At 35.3% G+C, this 22,797-nt stretch overlaps 1 long non-coding RNA gene across 5 annotated transcripts in view; it reads right to left on the reverse strand.

Annotated features, from left to right (window-relative positions):
- LOC309666653 overlaps positions 1–22,797 on the reverse strand; it is a 544,378-nt gene that overhangs the window by 306,515 nt on the left and 215,066 nt on the right. Inside the window, exon 1 of one of the 5 annotated variants that reach the window (XR_014267201.1) lies at positions 15,895–22,792. The exons of the other annotated variants lie outside the window; for them this stretch is intronic. This is a non-coding gene — a long non-coding RNA (uncharacterized lncRNA). Of the gene's footprint in view, positions 1–15,894; positions 22,793–22,797 lie in introns of those variants that run through there. 5 annotated transcript variants of the gene reach the window in all.

Below are 22,797 nucleotides of genomic sequence, written 5' to 3' on the forward strand. Positions count from 1 at the left end.
TTTTCTGTATACCTTTCTGTATTCTTCAATAGTTTATGACAGATAAATATTACTCTTACAATTAAAAAATAAAATAGAAAAATTTTGGAATATATGCATACATCAGACTACACAGGCTGCCATAACAAAATACCATAGATTGGGTGGTTAAAACAAAAAAAATTTATTTCTGACAGTTCTGGAGTCTAGGATGACCAAGATTAAGGTCCTGGCAAGGTAGCTTTCATTCTGAAGCCTCTTCTCTTGAACTGTAGGCAGCAGCCATTTCACCACATGCTCACATGACCTCTTTTTTGTGAGCTCCTAGAAACTGAATGAGTTCTCTGGTGTCTCTCCTTAAAAGGGCACTAATCCCATCAGATCGGGACCCCACCCTCATGACTTCATCTAACTGTAATTACCCTCCAAAGACCTATCTCCAAATACCATCACATTGGTGGTTAGGGCTTTAACATACAAATTTGAGGGGAACAGAAAAAAGCATTCAGTCTGTAACAATGCATACATACATACTATCCCAAATTATCATCTAAGAATAATTATGAAGCAATCCTTCTGAATATCTGTTTTGGGGAAGTGGAATTTTATTCTTTTAAAACTGAGCAAGGAGACTAGAAATTTATCTGCTCTATTTCATAGAAAAGTGTCCCCTAAGTTTTTCTTTCACCTTTTAACTTAATTAGACTTAATGTTGCATTAATTTAGTACTGCTCCCCTAGGAAGAGTATGAAAGTCCTTTTTGTCTGCTCAGATGTTCAGAATCACCCGTGAAGTAGGAGCTTCTTTATAAACTATGCCGTATGTAAATGAAATGGCCCTTCTGGCATTGTCTGCTGTTATCACGGAACATAGATCCAAAACTGTTCACCACGTGCTGGCATAGAAGGTGTTTAAGGTAGGCAGTCTTACGAATGTCTGAAAGACTAACTAGAGAAATCTCAGAGCTATTCTACCAGAGCTCATAATAAAGACAGTGATGTACACAGGAGATTAAATTAAATGATCCAACAACTCTGCAAAATATATATTCTTGTTCACATATCATTTTCATAAACTGTTTCTGAAAACCTGTCAGTTTTGATTCTTTAAAAAAAATTGCAAAAAAACTGTAAATACATACAGGAACATCATTAACCCTTTAAAGAGTATTTATGTAAAACCTAAACTAAAATCATACTGATGAGAGATTGAACACTTTTCCCCTAAGACTGAGAAGAAGGCAAGGATGTCCTCTTTCACCACATCTATTCAGCATCATACTGGAAGTTCTTGCTAGTGCAATTAGATAAGAAAAAGAAATTAAGTATGCAAACTGGAAAGGAAGAAAAGACAGAGTTTTGATTAAGGGTGGACTCTGCTCAAAAGCTTTGAAATACCTAGTGACTTCAGCAACATTAAGTTTTACCACTTACAAGATAATCTATAGGCTAATCAATGGGAACTTCATTTGCAAAACTCATTCACTGCCTTTCTCTAGACTTGCTTTCATAGCACTGTGGACACAGGAAGATTTCTTTTCAGAACAATAACAGAAGACTTACCCCATCTCAGGGTTTGACTGTAATGTGTGATTTTGCTATTCAACATAAAAATGAGAAGATGTAAAATATGGTAAATAAGAAATAGACTTTGGTGTCAGGGTCTCCTGGGTTTGATAACCAGGTCTACCTCTCACCAGCTAAGTGACCTTGGGCAAATGGCTTGACTTCTCTAAACCTCAGTTTTCTCACATGTAAAGTGTGTGTTGGGAGGAATATATCAAAAATGTATATGAATTTAGCATATAACAAATACTCTATACACAAAGTAGTTATTATAATTACCATTATTTCTATCATCCTACTTCCTTAACTCTCATATTTTTTCTCATTTCAACATTTCTCTAATCTGGATGTATCTATCAAGTGAGATAAAAAGAAACTTGTCAATGGGATTAAAGGGGAGATGCAACATATAAATAATTGATATTCTCTACACTTGTATGATTTTTTTTAAAGCCATATGTTAAAAGTCATCTGTTCACTCAATTTAAACCACGTTTGAGTTATTTGCATTAGCAGTGCCTCACACAGTTGAATTTTACTTTAAATTCAGATCCCTAATAACAGAACTTCAAAAATCACATGATTCATCCTTGAACTAAAACATGAAGCCTGCAACTTACTAGCCAGTGCAATGAAAGGCAATAGAAATCACCATATTTTTATCAGTAGTCTTAAGCTTTCCTGTATATTAGAATCCCTTGGACTTTTTTTTCTTAAGTACCAAGGCCGCAGATTCTGCCTCAGACCAACTAAATCAGATTTGTGGAGGGGTGTGGAGAAGACTAAACATTTGAAGGTTTTTTAAAGTACCCCTAGGTGATTCTAACATGCAGCCAAGTTTGGAAACTACTAATTGGCAGAGAACTTTTCAAAGTTAGAAGAGGTTGGTAAGACTTCTGGCTGAATTTCAAGATAAACTGCTTAACTTCCAGCAATAGGCATTCAATGTAAGTGTAATATTTCACTTATGATGATTGAAAATCAGTAAAACTCAGGGGTATAAAGATGGAGGTTTGCTGTTTTTCTTTTAAAATTCTCTGTATCTGAAATTTACTCTCAAGACCCCATTTTTGTCAGCAGCAAAAAATGTTAAATTAACTAATTAATAACACCTAGATACTTTCAGGTAAATTCAGTTCCATCCAATGGTTTGAAAAGCCAGCTCAGTGTTATTTTCTCAACCATCTTGCTGATCACAGGCACCACATAAACTTTCTCTCCTTCCTCCAGTCCTGGCCCTACTGGTTGTTTTCAAACAGAGGGAAGGAGGGGGAAGAGCCCCTTAAAAAACTGAGCATGCGTCCATTGTGAGGAGATCATAGGTGATTGTGGTGTCCTTTCCCAAGTCTACTGCAGGTCCAGCTCCTGGAACTTTTGTAGTCTATTTTCTCAGTGAGGGTGATATTTAATGCTGGTCCTACCAGGTGGCACATTGGGTACTGCGTGGGTGTCCATCTTGCCTCTGTACTGCTTCTTGGTATGAGTAATTTCCAGAAGCCCAGTTGCACTCTGCATCAGGTAGACCCTAGCTGGGGGTCCATACCTCAAGCATCTCAAAGAGTTAATTTTCCCTTCACTGAGTCATTGAATTTGCTCCCTGGGATGATTAATATTATGTGTCAATTGGTTAAGCTATGGTACCTAGTTGCTAAGTCAAACCCCGGTCTAGATGTTGCTGTGAAAGTATTTCTAAGATGTGATTATCACTTAAATCAGACTTTGAGCAAAGCAGATGACCCTAAATAATGTGTCAGCCTCATCCATTCAGTTGAAGACTTGAGGTTTCCTGGAGAAAAAACATTTCTGCCTCAAGATTGCAACATATATATATACCACATCTTCTTTACCAATTTCTCCATCAATGGACACTTAGGTTGCTTCCATGTCCTGGCTATTGTAAATTGTGTTGCAATGAACATTGATGGTACATAAATACAATGGAATATTACTCAGCCATAAAAAAGAACTAAATAATGCCATTTGCAGCAACATCGATGGACCTAGAGATTGTCATACTGAGTGAAGTAAGTGAGAGAAATACAAATATCATATGATCTCGCTTATATGTGGAATCTAAAAAAATAGTATAAGCAAACCTATTTACAAAACAGAAATAGAGTCACAGATAGATGCAGAAAACAAACTTATGCTTATCATGGGGAAAAATGAGGGAGGGATAAATTGGGAGATTGGGATTGACATATACACACTACTATATATAAAACAGATAACTAATAAGAACCTACTGTATAGCACAGGGAACTCTACTCAGTACTCTGTAATGACCTATTTGGGAACATAATCTAAAAAAGAGTGGATATATGCATATGTATAACTGGTACACTTTGCTGTACAGTAGAAACTAACACAACATTGTAAATCAACTGTACTCCAATAAAAATTAATTTAAAAAAAAAAAAAAGACTGCAACGTAGATCCCCTACCTGAGTTTCCAGCCTGCAGATTTTGAACTCAAGACTGCAACATCAACTCTGACCTGAACTTCCAGCCTGCTGGCTTGCGGCACAGATTTTAGACTTATCAGCCCCCATAATTGCATGAGCCAATTTCTTAAAATAAATCTGTGTGTGTGTGTGTGTGTGTGTGTGTGTGTGTGAGATCTTCTATTGGTTCTGTCTCTCTGGAGAACCCTGACCAATATTTTAATCAACCCACTCATATATTTTGTGTTCTACCACTTATACCTGTAGGAATGAAACATTTTAACATTTCTGATCTCTATGCCAGCAGGGTGCTTGCTTGCTTTCTCTTCCACTGACCGCCCTTTCATTAGGCCATCCTGTTACTTCTCTTGCTTTCTTCCAGCCCTCGTAGGGTGGAACTCAGGCTTTCATATATTGGAACTCAAGGCAAAATAGGGTGTGGTACACAACCACACTCTGAATTCCACCAAAAAATAATTTATGGGAAAAATCTAATTGTTCTTCTCTGCCCCAGTTGTTCTTCTCTACTTCTTCTGTTACTTTGGGTAACAGAAACCCTCATTCTCTTCACTTCAGTTTGTTTACCATTCCCTGACCCCTCAGCCTCCTCCAAAAGGCAAAAAGCTGCATGGGTATAGGTAGGATGACCAACTGTCCCAGTTTGCCCAGGACTTTCCCAATATTAGTACTGAAATCCCAATCCTAGGCAAACTGGCATGGTTGACCACATTCCAGGGCAGAAGGCAGAGGGGCTCAGACCAACCTATCAGATTTTCTCACTTTAAAATTACTTTGAAGTCTTCTCCATCCATCATACAGTAGGCTTTTAATCTCAGGAGTCAAGAATCTTTCAGGTTTGAATTCTTGAAGAATCTCCCATCAAATGGAAACTTCATTTCTCCAATCTGAATGGTGGGAGGGGTTGCTGAAGAAGAGCTTACATACTATATGATATCTCAAAGTAGTAGTTTGTCACAAATCAATTCTTCATATATTAAGCTAAGAGTATACTTTGATAACCTTCCAAATAACTTATTAATCCTCCAAAATAATGAATCTGGCATAGATTGTGAAAGAAGACATAGGCTATGGCACTAGCAAAGTGGCTTTTTGAAAATGAATAAATGTATATTAGTGCCGGTTCATAATAAAGGTGTGCCTATATTTAACATAAAGATTCTACATTGAAGATGTATCTTAAAATCAATAATGTCTTAAAAGCGAAGAAATTCATTATTATTGTTAATGATTTAGTAAAAGCAATGTGGAAATGGCACCATCAGTCCACAGAGTTCCTCAGTCACATCCAGGACACGAACAAACAGACCAAACAAGAACAGAAGAATGAGAATCCAGATAAACATGAATGACTTTCCAGCTGTCACTGAGTACATAAGGTCGCAAGCTCAGAGAAATTAACTAGAAAGGCAGTAGCAGATCCTGTAGATGTAGGAAGGCAACTCAGAGTCAGGTGGTATGAGAAGCATTGGTTTCAGAAATATTGTGTATATTATGAAACCAGTTGTAATTCTAAAGGTAAAGTCTGACCTTAATTTATGCAGAGGCAGGAAGGCTAAAACACAGGAATAGAAGTGAAAGGGCATATGGGCTGACACCTTGCTAATACACCCCTGCTCTGAATAGATTTTTCAAGGTTCAAATGAGAGCAAACTAGTGCAATGGAAATGTGCCACATAGCCAATATCAGTCTAAAGATCTATCATTATAATTGTATTATATGTACTCATTCAAGCGTTTATTACACTTTCAGTAAATTAAATAAACACTATTCTGATTTATACACAGTTTATGTTCTATGCAATATCTGAGAATTGTTAGAAAAACAAATTCTTATCTTTTTTATTGCAATGTACTTTTCAAAAACTTCACAACTGTTTGTGCTACTTTGGCTAAGGTTTTATTATGAAATAGATTGATCAGGGGTAAGTACTTCAGAATAAATATCAAGATGTAATATAAGAAATATATATATATAAGAAATGCTTTATTTGCTAATAATTAATGTTTACCATTTTAGACAAAGCAAATACTAATATATATGAGCCAAAAGATATAAACAGAGTCCACAGAAGAAATGACAGGGAAATACAACATGTAACTTGGATTTAGTTCAGATGGCATTTTCATCTTACTGATTCACAAAATTAAAGAAAACTGAACTTCCTTGTCAGTGATTTTTTTTTTCTTTGTTGGGAAAACTTCTATCATAAAAAGACATTGTTTTATTTTATTTACTCTTCTTAATAATTTTTCAAGGGTTCAATACAGGTTGAAAAATCCCATTCACCTCCATCCACAGTTGAAATCTTTATAATAGCATGTGGGTTAAAATGCTCTTGGTGAGGGAAAAAAATCTTAATTATTGAGAAATTATTGAGACAATGATATGATACTAGTACCTTAGAAGCTCTCAAGAGAGAAAATTTCATCTTAATTCCTTCTCCAACAGCACTGAGTTCACATGGAAGTTGCCCAATAAAATATTTGCTTATTTGATTTGTTTGTTTGTTTATCCTACCTGGGAGAAGCATTGCACCATAATAATACTAAACCATGCACCTTATTACACCTCTGATAAAATGTGAATGCTTATGCTTCAAATTATACTTATATCCTTTAAATTATATAGGATCAGAATGGACTAAAATCCCATAATTTTCATCCTAATAAAGGTTTTTCTTTTCTCTGTTGTCATCTAATTTAGATCCTCAATCCACATGATACAAAACTTGCAGTTACTATGTTAGGACTTCTCTCCTGTGTCACTTAGCCTCACAAAATTTCTCAAGTAAATTATTATGAACAATTAAAGCCATGTTTTAAAATTACAGCTTAAACTAATTTGAAAAGTGACACCAAATGTCAGCATACAATAGGGCTGAACATATAAAGACTGAGGAAATAGGATACTTCACAAAAAGGCAATAAAAATTCCTTAAAATATTAGGAGATTTTTGTACAATTAGATCCATAATCTCGGAAAGAATTTTGTCCTCATCCCCATATAGTATGTGTTGAGAGACATTTACTTCTCTGAAAAAAATAAGAATATATTCTCCCATTTTCTCAAAAGACAAATTAGAGAAAACCTAAAGTCTGTCCACATCAATTGCTTTCTCAAATTTATTATCAAATCTTTATTGGGTTGAACACTAAACTTGTGACCTTAAAGTCCTTAAACTAACTATATATCCAAGGTGGAATTATGGAGTCAACAAGGCTGCCCTGGATATCATTTTGGGAAACTTAAGTATTTACCACTTAAAATGATAGCTCTTCTTGTGCTCCAATATAACAGATCAGAATACCAGCAAGTCAAGTTGCTGACTACTCACAATAACTTTTGTAACTATAACATTCTCCTGAATTTTACCTTATTGCATGTAGTAAAGTCCTGAGAAAAAAGGTATTCACATTTTCAAAATTGTTTCTCTCATTTAAACAACACCCACATGGTAGCAACGAGTTGCTAAATCTTTCACAAAATGCTACCTGATGTTCTTTAAAATACCTAGCAGCATTGGACATTCATTTTGGTTAACCATTATAGTCATTTTTTACATTTTTGTATCCTTTTCCAAAGGGGGAGAAATATGGCCCTATATAAACCTAATGCCAAAAAAAATGTAAGCTAGTGCTCATTAAAATACCTAGTCTTTGCCAAAGCTAAATTCTGCCTCAGAATTGGAAGGGCAACGCCCATTCACAATGCCTTTGATGCCACAGCAAATTGTTTCAACCATCTTCATGCTATTTAAAGTATGAAAAAAATACAGACAATCATCTGGAATGCATTACCTTGAAAGTGCTTGACATCCTGGCCATGCCAAAATGAATATGATTGCAGCTCTTGTGGTACAAAACACTTTTACCTCATTATAGTCTCCAGACAACTTCTGTTATAATCCCATTTTCACTTACTATTGCTCTCAAAATACTCCATTGAGAAACTTTCATACTACAAACACAGACTTAAATTTATCTTTTATATTTTTTAAACATGGGGAAACCCCCCCCCCACCAAAAAAAGTCCTTAAGAATGTCAGAGATTAGATATAAGATCTGAAGATTCCAGACTACCACAGTCATTTCAATGATCAGAATCACACCTATAGAGCACAAGGAGAAGCGAAAATAAAATAAATTCTGAGTTAATCAGTGTTAATGTTTAACTACCATCTGATCTGTTAGAATGAAATTTGAGATTAAGGTGTGAAAGAAAGGTATTTTAATTATACACAAATGATCTATGCGCTCCTTCTACCATATTACTTGCCACAAATAATGAAGTTGATTTTCTTGCCAGAGTAAATGCTATTTATTAGTAAAGAACAATATGCTTAAAGAACATTCACAATTTAGAGAATTTAAAATGTATACATTATAAAAATGTAGGAATATAATATTTAAACTAATGGTATTCAAAACTGATTGAGCTATGACTCAATAATAAGTTTAAAAGATTTCCTATTAATAGAAAAATGTACTACTTTTCCCCCACTCTACAATTATGCTGTCTTCTTCTTCCAGGTAACGAATCTCCCTATATCCTACCAGATGATCCAAATTCCTCATTGTGACCTGCAGTGTCTGACCCTGCCCTGGCTCTTGCATGTCTGCTCTCACCACCCTGCTGTCCTTTCTATGCCTTCACTCATGCTATGCATCTGCCCGAATTACCCTTCCTCTGCTCTACACCTCCTCCAACTGCCTGTGAACACAAACTCATCTTACAGACTTAACTAGAGCATTACCATCCCCTTTCAAGTCTTTCCTGGTGCTCCATACACTTTGAGAAGGATTGACCACTCTTTCATCTGGGCCATTTAGCATTACACCTATAACACTTTCCTGCACATATCAATTTACAAATTCTATCCATCAGCAAGCCCCAGCAGTTCTACATCTGACATCTGTCTTAAATTACCCACTTCTTTTCATCTCCTTTACCACCACTCAGCTCAACCCATGGCATCATTTCCGGTCTTGTTGATCACAATATTCTCCTCACTCGCCTCTTACTTTCCACCCTGCACCTTCCACTCTTTTCCAACCCATACTCCGTGCAGCCTCTAGAGTGATCTTTTAAAAATGTCTTCGGATCAGCAACCGCTTTAAGTCCTTGACTATGTTCCTGTTGCTGTAAGAAGCAAACCTAAAGTCCCCATGGCCTGCAAGGACCTGTTTCCTTGCAGCCAAAGATCTGGCTCCTCCTGTCTCTCCAGCCTCAGCTCAGATCGCGCCTGACCCCAAAGCCTCATCATTCTCCAGCAACACTGGAATCCTTCCGCTCTTCAAAGACTCTGAAGTCCCCCGTGTTCCTCTCTCACTTCTCCTGGCTCACACAGTGCATTCCCACTGTCATTCCTCAGGTCTCTGCTTGATATCACCCGTAGAAGAGTCCCTCATCACTCTGTGTAAAGTGGTCCCTCCCTCAATTACCCTAGATCGCATTACCCCATGTTTCTGTACATACTGAAGACTCTGTGTTGATTTGTGTACTTGCTCACTCTCTGCCTTCATTCCTAGAACATATAGGTTTCGTGAGGGCAAAACTTTTGTCTGATTGGATATACCGTGGCCTCTGTCTCAGCTCCCTGTCTGACCCATGGCAGATGCTCATTAAATATGTTTAATTAATTAATTAATTAATGACTTAGGTTTTTCTCCCTGTTACACTATAAACTCTTTGAAAGCAAGCATCATGCCTTATTTGTCTTTGTGATCCAGAATCTAGAAAAGTGCTTGGCATAAGATAAATTTTCCATAAATGAATGTGGAATAAATAAATGAAAGAATGTATTTTACAACTTGGTTAGCACCTTTAGAGACACAAAATGTATAAATTGAACCCTCGAACGGCATCTGGACCTTTGAAGGTATTCAATAAATGTTTGTTAAGTGAAAGAATGAACAGAATATGCACATAGATAACTTACTCCTCTTGCTGCTCTGGTACCTGAAAACATCCACGATAAACCAGGATATTAAAATTCCTTATCTAAGGAACAAATCAAAACGTGTCAGGACTTAAAGTTTTAGTTTTGTGCTGATAGTGAGAATCTCTCATTCAAGGCCAATGTCTTTCAGGTGTTCCCATTTTCTCTTCCCAATTAGAGCAAAATCTGAAAACATCTGGAACTTTATACAACTATGCTCTGTGATTTCAGAGAATGTTAGTCAAAAAGTCTGGCCTTGAAAGCACTTTTAAAGTAAAACAGACCAATTTGGTAAGCACTGTTGCTGAAGAGTGCATGTTCTTTAATGATAAAAACCTCTAAATTGTTTCAGTTGTCATTCAGAAAATGAAAAGAATCTCTTTGAACCAAGCTATTGATAACAAGTTCATAGTCTGAAAGTGAAGTTTGAGGCTTGGAGGGGTGTGAAAGCAGGAAAAAGCATTCTTTATAAATAGTTTTTTTTTTTTGAAGTAAAACATGTGTTTGGATTAAAAGCAATCATCCTTTCGTGCTTATATTTTGGCAAAGAACCTTATGTAGCAATCACAAGATTAAGACCATAAGTGATAGACTTAATAAAAGATCAGTCCATAAAAAAAAAAAATCTGCAATTAAAATCCAATATTTTCCTATTAACCTTGACCCTACCTGGAAAACACACTTTTTCTGTGCTCATTTCACAGGAAAAATAGCCATTCATTTTCTTTTCTTTAGATTCTGCTTTCAAATGACTGCATATACCTTAACTATGCGGTTAAGGGAACTATGTATCATAACAAATAATAGTCTACACAAGATACATTTGAACAAAATAATGTTTTAAAAATATAAAACTTCTATGTGGTACATATATACAATGGAATATTACTCAGCCATAAGAAAGAATGAAATAATGCCATTTGTGGCAACATGGTTAGACCTAGAGATTTTCATACTAAGTGAAGCAAGTCAGAGAAAGACAAATATCATATGTTATCACTTATATGTGGAACCTAAAATTTTTTTTAAATGATACAAATGAACTTATTTACAAAACAAAAACTGACTCACAGACTTCAAAAAAAACTTATGGTTACCAAAGGGGAAACGTCATGGAGAGAGATAAATTAGGAGCTTGGGATTAACATATACACACTACTATATATAAAATAGATAATCCACAAGGACCTACACAGGGAACTCTACTCAATATTCTGTCATAACCTATATGGGAAAGGAATCTGGAAAAGAATGGATATATGTATATGTGTAACTGAATCACTTTGCTGTACGCCTGAAACTAACACAACATTGTAAATCAACTATAGTCCAATATAAAATAAAATTAAAAAAAAATAAAACTTCTAAGAAGTCAGAGAAGACTACCAAGATGTTGTTTTATGAAACTTCAGAAATTCCAGAGGTGATTAAAATTTCAGTGTTGCATATTTTGGGTCTTTTCATTTGCATCCTGTAACTGTATTGCTCTTTCCACTACAGCCGCCATATTTTGAATTGCTAATATGAACCAGGCACTTGACATCTGTTATCACTAATCTTTATTCCAGACAGTCAAGTTAGACATTGTTTCCCTTTTGTTGATGAGAGAAGTGAGGCATGGAGAAATCTGACCACTTGCCAGGCAGGATTTAGTACCTTCAGAATCTCCACAGAAGTCTCCAAGCCCCCGACAGAGACAGGCTCTCTCTGTCAGTGGTTCTCAGACCAGCAAGAGAATTCTTACTGAAGACCTTGTTAGAAATGCAAATTCTCAGCCCTCGCAGTGGAACCTTCTGAATTAGGAATGCTGGGGTTGGAAGGTGGAAGTCAGTCATCTATGTTTTCAGAAGCCTTTCAAGTGATTTTGCTGCAAGCTCAAGGTTGAAATGACTGCTCTAGTTGAAATCATTTGCTTTGAAACGTAACTTCAAGGCAAGCTCCTGGCTCCTTTTCAGGTGAGGACGGCTTCTCCTAAGCCCTATGTGTAGCAGAGCCCTAGCACCTCCACTCTCTGGTCTGTTGATCTCAGTGCCTGTCCTTTCCTCCACACTCCCTGCCTCTTGATCTGTTCTGCATCTCTTCCCCTTATTCTTTGCCTACATCTCTTTATCCTTGTGATTTTTCTCCTCTGAGATCAACTTTGCAACTTCTGAATCTGCCGTTGTGACATCCCAGTCCTGAGATCACTCAACTACTCCCCTTGGTTTTTTTCTTACAGAAGACTTCCCACTCTGGGAAGTGACCATTAGAAGGCTACAGAGGGCCTACAAAGTTCATCAGAGAACAACAAAACAACCCTTTCCATCAAAGGCTGCTCTGCCATGGCAGACCCAGCCTGGCTATATATACAGCTTGTTGACTTCCACTGTTATCTTCCTGGGGCCTCAATAGCTGGCTTTGGCCAGAAATGGTTAAACTCAACGTCAGGTTGGGCCCGGGGTTCAAAAATACAACACAAATATCATGGCTTATCCAGATATTTTAATCTGGCATTTAACATCTCATGTAAAGTTAACATCAGCTATGTAAATATGTGTACTCTTTAGACAGAGTTACAAAAATCATGAATAATCTCAAGATTACATCAGCTTTGTAACCAGAAACAGAGGACGTTTCAAGATAAATATCAATGGAGGAAAATGCAAAGTTTTAGATTGTAATCCAACACCAAAATGGCCAAAGGCCAAAGGAGTAGGATTATCCATCAAATCACATACTTAGGCACTCAACAGAAAAAAAAAACAGTAAGTTGATAGATGATTGATCAGCTGGATATTTCTCCAATTAGTTATATTACTTTCTGAAAGCCATAATAATTGTTGGAATACTATGCAAAATAGGCTGATTATCAGAAAAAAAATTTATGTAATAGTTCCCTAATTTATAAAAAAAAAATTTAAGTAAGAAAAATAATCACAGAAATCTGATAAAACAAATCCTTATTGATCTTTCTAGTTTCACAAGATTCGTGTGCTCAAATATTCGATGGAAGGCTATGACAAAGTAAGGCTGTTCATGTATTCCAATGGTATGATCCAAGTTAAAAACACAGAATGTGACTAAACCTGATTGACCTTCCATGACTGCCATGGGAAGAAAAATTATTAATGACAAAAATCTTAAGTCAAGGAATCTTTATTGATTACATCACAATTTCATAGGAATGGGGAAAAGATGAATGGATGTTCACCACCCCTCATAACTGTATTAGAAAAGAAAGCAAAGGCATAATCCACCATGTACCCCACATTACTTTTTTCTTGCAAAAACTACATTAAAACTCTTGGACCGACCATCAACAGATGAATGGATAAAGAAGATGTGATATATATATACACATACACACACACAATGGAATATTACTCAGCCATAAAAAACAATGAAATTTTTCCATTTGCAGCAACATGAATGGACCTACAGTTTATTATGTTAAGTGAAATAAGCCAGACAAAGACAAATATTGTATGTTACCACTTATATGTGGAATCTAAAGAATAAGACAAATGAATATAACAAAACAGAAACAGATTCCCAGATATAGAGAACAAACTCTTGATTACCAGAGAGAAGAAGGAAGGAGGGAGGGGCAACATGAGGTTAAGGTGTTAAAAGGTACAAGCTACTAAGTATAAAATAAACAAGCTACAAGTATATATTGTACAGCACAATGAATATAGCCAATATTTTAAAATAACTTTAAAAGAATATAATCTTTAAAAATATTGAATCACAATGTTGCACACTTGAAACTAATATAATCTTGTAAATCAGCTATATTTCAATTAAAAAAAAAAAACAATGGGACCCAAATTTTAAGATGTACTCTTATAAATGTACTAAGTCCGCTTCACCTCTAATTCACTTCAGAGTAAGAACAATGGTACCTTGCCATGGCATAGTTTTGCCATACTTTTTGTCAGCATATGATGAAATCTTTTTGAGGCAGAAACAATACTCCTGGAAATTTCCAAATATTTCCGCAATATTTCATGAAGTATCAATACTAGATCCTGGATGTCGAGGCTAACTCTGGGTCATCAATTCATAAACAAATACCCAACCCGCCAATTAATTTCTCAGGCAATTAGTACCAAGAATAATACTGATGCCTAGTTTTTATATAATCCCTAGAGAAAACAGTGATGGAATTCATAAAAATGGTTCATTGTCAAGTACTGACAGAGCAAAAGAGCATTTTAAAAGAAGCCATCAAATTGTATTTTCAATATGAACCACAGAGATTGTTAAGGAAATTTCAACTTCCAAAAATTTTTTTAAAGGAAGTTGCTCTGCTTTTTACTTCCGAATATGTACAGCTGCTTAGCTCTTGGCAAAATATTGATAAATGAAAATGTGTGTCAGAATTTTAGGAGAAAAAAAAATCTATCCATAACATTTAATGAAATGAATTATCAGTTTTCTATTGCTGAAAAAATCATTTTAATAAAGTATTTTTAAAAAGTGTTGTGCAACCAAGATGCTATTGATCTCTATTTATATGACATAATTATAACTAATCAAATAAAATTGGCATAACATGAAATGTGTTTAATAGTTTGATGCCATCCAAAGGATTGGCAAATTGAACACTGTGTTTAAATTATTTATCTAGATAAGAGAGAACTACTACCAGATTAATAACTTCACAAAAAATAAGTTTCTTGTTACTTATATGATTATTTCCTTCTTTGTTTCTGTTTTATTGTATGTTGTGTTGTTAGGGAAATATTTGTAGCTCTATCCTCTAATTGTCCAAACGTAATCTTCTTATGACAGTGAGACACACTAAAATTAACCCAAAAGAGAACACCACTGTCATTTTTATTATTTAATACAACCCATTTACAGGCTATTTGAGAACATGAGTGACTTTAGCAAGTTATCAAGATGTTTGGAGAAAGAGCATGTCGTATTTTTTTGGAAGTAATGAAGTGGAGAATAATTATGAGTTACACTTTAGCTATCAATTTTTCTTCTGAAAAAAAAAATTATTTCAAATCTGTTAAATAACTCATGTTCCTTAGCAGCTAATAAAACAAATAGAATGTAAGCTCCATGAGCACAGAGATCATTGTCTGTTTTTTCACTGATACATTCCAAACACTGAGAAAAGTGCTTGTTACATAATAGGTACTCAATAAATATTTGTTAAACAAATAAGCAAATCATGCCAAAGTATCTAAATGTATTTCTCTAACAAATTCTGACCCTATTGATTCCAGGCAACAATAGCTTTGACTTAAGATTTTCAACAATTTGTCACATTATTTTGTTACCTTAATAAACATAATGTAGAATATCACCATGCTCACTTATAGATGTTATGTTTTCAAAGTAAATACTATCATATCTCAAAACATTCTCCCTTTCAATATTTACAAAGTTCTATGAAGAAGCAAGGTCTTTAATTGTAAGAAAAATCATTTTTGTTCCCAGCCTATACTCATCTATGTCAGACATACTTGAACTAAGAGACTTTTAAGCCTCAAACCCTGAGGAGAGGGGTCCTTAGTCACAAGAGGGGAATCTGCCTAAAATAAGAGCAAACATTTCAAGTCAGCCTTTTAGGTTATTAGGATTGAGAACAGGAACCTCTGTTCTAGGTGGGACAGGCCAATACTGGGAATGATAAATTTCAAATTTGAGAGTAAATACAGATCTTGGAGATCATCTACCTCAAAGTTTCATTGTACAGATAGGAAAAATTAAAGTCCAAGAAGATAAATTAATTGCCTAATATCATATATTTAACAGTGAAACTAAATTTGAACTCCATTTTTACTTTATCCATACAAAGAAACATGGAAACGGAAAAATGTATTTTTTATAATCTCCATCTTGGAAAAAATTATTGAAGCCTGAGAGAATCAACTATTGCAACAACACCAGATTTTGAACCGACACTACACTCCACAAACAGAAATGGTGATAACTGCCCATACTTACCCAATAGCGGCCCAGATACACTTGACAGTATCAGCTCTGTATTATTTTCCATATCTCATCATCTATAAATGCCTCCATGTACCCCTCACCTCTTCCATCCCCACCTTACTTCTTTTCTTCTCTTATACTATTTCACATGTTGTGGGAAGCTTATTTTTGCTATAACAACAGAAACCCAGCTCACTGCAAGCATAGCAGCCCATATTTCTGCTATAGACCTGGAATCTGCCAACTGGCTGGCTTCACAAGCTGCCGGAGAAGGGAGATTGAAGCCATGTGTCAAGTCATCTCCTCCAGAAACAGCTCAAATATAAGCCCTGCTGTTAACAGGAAGACTGGCTCAGAAACAAAGAATCGGCAGTATCACGTGCAACCATAAAACAAGGCAATGATAAAGGGTGAGTTTAAGAGTAATGTACTTGGGCAAACAGTTGTTTAAAATGAGTAATCGGTCCTCCCTAGAAGACTTCAGGGGGATGATATCACACTGATACCCACTAAAATTAACAAAATAAGTCCAAGTAATTCCGTTTGTGTCATCCCTCGAAGATTTCATTGCCTGGAGAACACTGACACAAGTGAGATCTGAGTGCATTATCTGCTCCCCTTCCAGATCTTTTCAGTGATTTGTCATTACTGCAGAAACGCAGACCACACACAATGTTAGTTCTTCCTACACCACCCCAGAAATGCCCGAAGGAAGAACTTGAGCATTGTCCTTAAGATTTGGACTCAAAATACTTCACCCAAAATAGATGCCTATTCCTACTTGTAGAATGCTTTTTGGGTGGTTGAAAGGTTGTGGTTCCCCATAAACTCAAGAAACTTTCTATTTTAAGAGTCATTATAGTTTGGTTTAAGAGCATTTTCATTTGATTTGAGACTGAGGAGATTCATGGGGAACTACTTGGTCTATGGCAATCATGTAAAAGGGTTGAATTTTGCTTTTAGATACTTTGCATTAAGTTACAAGTTAGAGTAACTTTCATTGTAGGTTACTTTCACTTTTTAAAGCTATTTTTTCAAAAGGCCTGAATAGAACCTAAAAGCTATTTTGCAAAGCATTTTTGCTTCTAAGTTCCAAATCTATATTTCTAGTTCCTTTATACACAGGACATCAAGTGTTATTTAAAGAGCAATTTTTATGTCCAAAGAATTTTTTCCAGCATTTTAGAGACCTTTTAAAATATAGCTTTAAAAACTAGAGGTCACTTTTTTTACAAGATTAGATGAACCCAAACTTAGATCAACCCTACAAATGCAAAAATTTTAGTAGTCTCCTAGGCTTGAAGAACGAAGTTCTTTCCTGCTAATACACTTTCCGTTTTTTAAAACAATAAACAAATGGTTTTAATAGGATTTCCCCTCCACCACCAAAGTTGAAATTTAAAGGCATGCAATACTAATCCATAATTTTATTTAGTTGTTTATTAAATTGCGTATTTTTTTAATTTCAAAGGCAATACATGATATTTGTAGTAAATTGGAAAATAAAAATACGTGGAAGAAAATAAAAACCACTTATCTTGCTGCACAGATAATCACTATTAACACTTTGTTTCATATTCTTCCAGTTTTTCTATGAATATTTATGTATTTTTTTAAATTTAACTTTCACATTTTAACAAATATTTTTCAAGATCTTCAATTCTGGAGTTTTCCCCATTATAAAGCAACAGTGTATTAGAGAGACTTAAATACCACTTGGTTCTTCGGTTTTACAAACACTCTATCATTTCCCTTATCTTGTTTATTATTCAATCAAGTTTATATCTCTACTACTCTATTTAAAATCTCCTTTCCCTAGACACTGTTAATTATTTTACCTATTTCTCTTCTTACTTGATCTTTTTTGAAATGTTTCATAATCCTTTTCCTACTCTTTCTGAAATTGTGCAGACTTTTTGCCACCATCCTCTTCGTAAAACACCTTCTTTAATTTAGTGCCTTTTGCCATTTTTCATTGACCTGTTCTGACCACATTTTCTCACTTTTCACCAATTTCTCTCCCAATGCGGCCTTTCGATCTCAGTAGTCTTGGGGAAGTATCCTGGCCCCTCTTTTCAATATTTTCCTTCCTTTAATGATCTCTTCCACTCCCATGCCTTGGAAAATATGCTGATATTATTTTTAGGAAAATTGCAAAAATACCGTGGGCTTAATATTTTATAACTTTTAAAAATTTAATATTGTGATACTTTTGCTAAGTCATTTACTATTTAATATGTGAAGTCCAGATAAAATTCTATTATATGGAAATATATTAATTATTTTTAACTAATCTATTATTAATGGACAGTAAGGAGGATTTTTTGTTGTTTTTGTGTGTGTGTGTGTGTGTGTGGGATCTTCCCAGACCAGGGATCAAACCCGTGTCCCCTGTATTGGCAAGAGGATTCTTAACCACTCCACCACCAGGGAAGTCCTTTCTTTTTTAGAAGTAATTTAAAATAAGGCTTTTGTAACATGTTACCGCTGATACTTCTGCATTCTTTTTTTTTTTGTTAATATTTATTCAAAACAATGCTGCTATGAACATCTTTATATAAACATCTTTGTATATGTTCTGATTATGTTCTTAATTTAATTTTTAAATGGGTATTTCTAGGTTATGGGCATATTTTTAATATGCTTAATTAATTTTGCTAAAATGCCCTCCAAAAAGGTTATATAAATAAATGAATTATTCCCTTTCCCTACTCTTTAGCTATGTTAGGCATCAATATTTTATTTAATCATCAGGTTTTAATGGGGGGGGGCTGGTGAGGAGTAGATAGTTATATGTAACATTATTCTTTCCATGTGTCATGACAGTTGCCCTTCTGGTTACATAAATCTACTGAGTAAATCTCTGAGTCCAGTCACACAGGCCAGCTGGAACCTAATCTCATAAAACCTCCTTTTTTATCTTAATAGTGGGTGCATTCTTCATTGAGCTCTGAGGAGTGTTTTTAATGATTTTTGAAATAAAAATCCTGGTTGTCACAATTCAGATACTTTCTAGAAACATCCTTATTTAAAACCCCTGTTTATTTCAGTTGATGTAGAAAAAGGATAAGGGCTGGTCACGAGGGGGGGATAAGCAGGAAGAATACATCAAACCAACTCTTGTGGTCTGTGTTCTTCCAAGTGTTAAAAAGTTTTAAAAAGGATTCTTTTCTGAAACAGTTCCAATCAAATCCTCAATAATCTGTTATAAGGCAAAACTTTGGGAGTGGGACCTGTGTTGAACAAGTTACCTGATAATCAATCGTCTTCAACTCGATGTCATGCTGGTTTTTTTTTTTTTTTGGTTTGTTTTTTAACATCTTTATTGGAGTATAATTGCTTTACAATGGTGTGTTAGTTTCTGCTTTATAACAAAGTAAATCAGTTATACATATACATATGTTCCCATATCTCTTCCCTCTTGTGTCTCCCTCCCTCCCACCCTCCCTATCCCACCCCTCTAGGTGGTCACAAAGCACAGAGCTGATCATGCTGGTTTTAAAATGGCCCTGCCTCCTGATTCTCCTGTCACACTCAATGGCGTAATCATTGTCCTACATGCCTCGAGTGAAAATCTTGAGTCATGCTTGAATCTTTACTCTCTCAATTCTATATCCAAAATACTTCTTACCTGTTTCTTCTTTCCCATTCCTCTTATAACCACTCTAGGTCAGGATCTCATTGCCTTTTACTTTGACCAGGGGCTTTCTTACTGTTATTGAGAATGCATAAGGGACAAGGGAGAATTGGAAGTGGACCAGAGAGGGACATGTTAACCAAGACTCTGAGACCCATCTCTGCTTCAACTTGATGCAACTGGCAGGGTTGTGGGTAGGGTTGTCAGATTGAGCTAATAAAAATAGAGTATACCCAGTTAAACTTAAATTTCACAAAACTAATGAATAATATTTTAGTATAAGTATGTGTCAACTATTGCATGGAGATACTTCTGTTAAAAAATTATCTGTTGTTTATATGAAATTCAACTTGAACTGAGCATCTTGTATTTTATCTGGCAGCCCTAGTTGTGAGTGGCAGGAAAGGGGGAGGAAGTGGTACCTGAATCAAGGGCCAAAGTGCCTCACCTGTGTCTTATCACGTCTAACATATGTCCACATGTCTTGGAACCTAAAAGCCCAGGCAGTCGAACTCCACGAGATAGAGATAAATGTTTGAAATCAGGCTCGAAGGCCTGTAGAGAATTTAGATCACTTTATCTGCTTAATATGGAATAGCAGGAATTAGACTTTATTTTTAAAACCAAGGTAGTCTCAAGCCAAAAAAAAAAAAAAGAGTTTTGAAATATAGATTTTAAAATATTTTACAATGTGAAGTTCACTGAAAGAGTAGGATACAAAACTGTGTGTGTGTATATAAGATGTATCAAATATACAGAAAGAGATAGAATAGATATATTGATATATATTGTCATCATTACATATTTCATACAAGCACACACGTATACATACATAGAAATAGTAAAAGACTAGAAGAAAAGACACAGGTATATTAACTAGTTATTTCTGGGTGGTGGGATTATGACTGAATAATTTACATATTTTGGCATTTTCCAAATTTTCTCTACAACCTTCAAAGAACAGTTGTGTAATATTGCTCTGTCTCAATGTGGAATTTTCTTCAAATATACAGCATGACTTTTAAAAAATCCTATTTCCCCCAAATACTCTTAAAAACCCAACATACCTCCCAAAGTCTTTCTTTCTTCCCCCCCGGCATTCCAAAGTCTCCTCAAATCTGCTGTATTAGTCAAAACATGTTCTATTCCAAGTCTTAGATAACCAACTCAGAGTAACTTACACTTTAACTGAAAAGTCCAAGGATGGTTTTGACTTTAAGCATAGCTATATTGTCAAGCTGAGTTTTTTGGATGTCCTAGAGGGTGGATTTTTGAGCCAAAACAATTATTCACTGGGAACCTTGGTATATTATTATTCCCCTTTTTAAAGTTACCAATTCAAAACACTTCTTCCTTAATCTTTCTGTTCAATTCATAAATCTTATTATTCTATGTATTAATTGAGCCTATTTTAATAATCATTGGCAATAGAGATTTTACAATGTAATTATGTATATTTCCCTTCAATATTTTAAAACTGTAATTACAAATGTACTAAATTTAATTTCCTTTTGAAGGACACCCAGATGATTAGAGAAGCCTTCCTATGCACCTCAGTAATTCTCATAAAGACATGCTTATAAATACAAGCTTTGAGATGTTTTATGTGGTCAAATCTTATTTTATAATATTATAAGACTTCAACTAACAATCAGAAGTTTAAGCATTCGTTACTCAGTTACTCATTTGTTACTCTACCAGGATAATATCTCCATAAGTTTTTTTAAAAGCTTAAACTGCTGAAATCTGCACAAATAATATTTCACCACCAAAAACTGCAGTCCCGTAGGTTTGGTTGCTTCATCCCTCTATGCTTAATTCTCAGAGCTAGAGTTTCAGTTCTCCTTGGAGTTAAAGACATTTATCCCCTAGGAGGCAAGCACCTTCTCAGTTGGTGAGGTTAAGGTGGCTTGAAAACCCGAGGTTTTGTCTCAGGTGTGACATCTGGAATTGTAATTATCCAGGGTCATTTTTGTCAGGATTCTAAAAACTAAGCTAAACTTATTTTTATGACTAATGTGTCATGGGATCTGCTTAGAAGTCCACAGAGTTCATGTCTTTGGGTTAAATCTTATCATTTCCTAACTCTTCCACCTTATCCCAGAAAACTAAAGCCTTTCAGATAAACTACTACTTCTCAGAGTGAACAGTGGATATCTATATATACATGATACACAACAACATAGTGTATATGTATGTGTGTGTGTGCATATACTGGATATATATGTAGATGTATGTATGTGTATACACACACACACAAAATTAACTTCCTTAAATGATCTGATGGTCTTGTGTTTTTCAGCTCTCCAGAAGTATTTATGTGTCTCTCTTGCAGCTCTAATACTGCATGACACATAGCACATGCACAACCCCAGGAGGCACCAGAGACCATAATGTGAACCAGACATTCTGAAACTGTGCATCTCTACAAAGATATTAAAGCTATGGCATGGGATTTCGACATTCTTTTAATTGGAAGAAATCCTGCATTACTTTATGTTATTCTCATCAGCTAGCTTTACCACCCTTAAAAATATTAAAATCTTCTGATTAAATTCTCTCATGTGTCTTAACCTTCAGTGACAGTTTCTAAGATCATTCTAAGGACAACCACGGAGAAAATAAAAAATCCAGGAGACATCAGTCTTCAGATGCAACTTGACCCGGTACAATCAGGGCTGTCTCTTCCCATCTCTCAGTTCTCAATTCTGGTTTCTCTCTTTGTCTGTATCTCTCTGTTTCTCTCTCTCTCTCTCTCTCCTACTCTCTCTTTACCTTCTAGTGAATATATTGTCCTTTGTTCTACTAGTGTCTTTCTTCCCCTTACCAAAGAAATCCCCAATCCACTTTGATTTCTTTATTTTTTTTTTTTTACTCCATTATTCTAGCTTACATAACAACCTCACTGAAGCTTCTTAGGCAACCCAGAACTTGCCAAATTTTATATTTAGAAAATATCAATGCTATAATTTTTGAGGAACACAAATACCTTTCTTAGAAAATATCTTTAAATTCTATCTATAAGAAGAAATTGGATCAAACACCAACAAAAGAAAGTAATAGCTCTCTCAGAACAAGACGGCAGAGGAGTAACATGGAGATCACCTTCCTCCCCACAAATACATCAGAAATACATCTACATGTGGAACAAATCCTACAGGACACCTACTGAATGCTGGCACGAGACCTCAGACCTCCCAAAAGGCAAGAAACTCCCCACGTACCTGGGTAGGGCAAAAGAAAAAAGAAAAAACAGAGACAAAAGAATAGGGATGGTA

The sequence above is a fragment of the Balaenoptera physalus genome (genome assembly GCF_965194825.1).
Source record: "Balaenoptera physalus genome assembly, chromosome: 9".
NCBI lineage: Eukaryota > Metazoa > Chordata > Mammalia > Artiodactyla > Balaenopteridae > Balaenoptera > Balaenoptera physalus.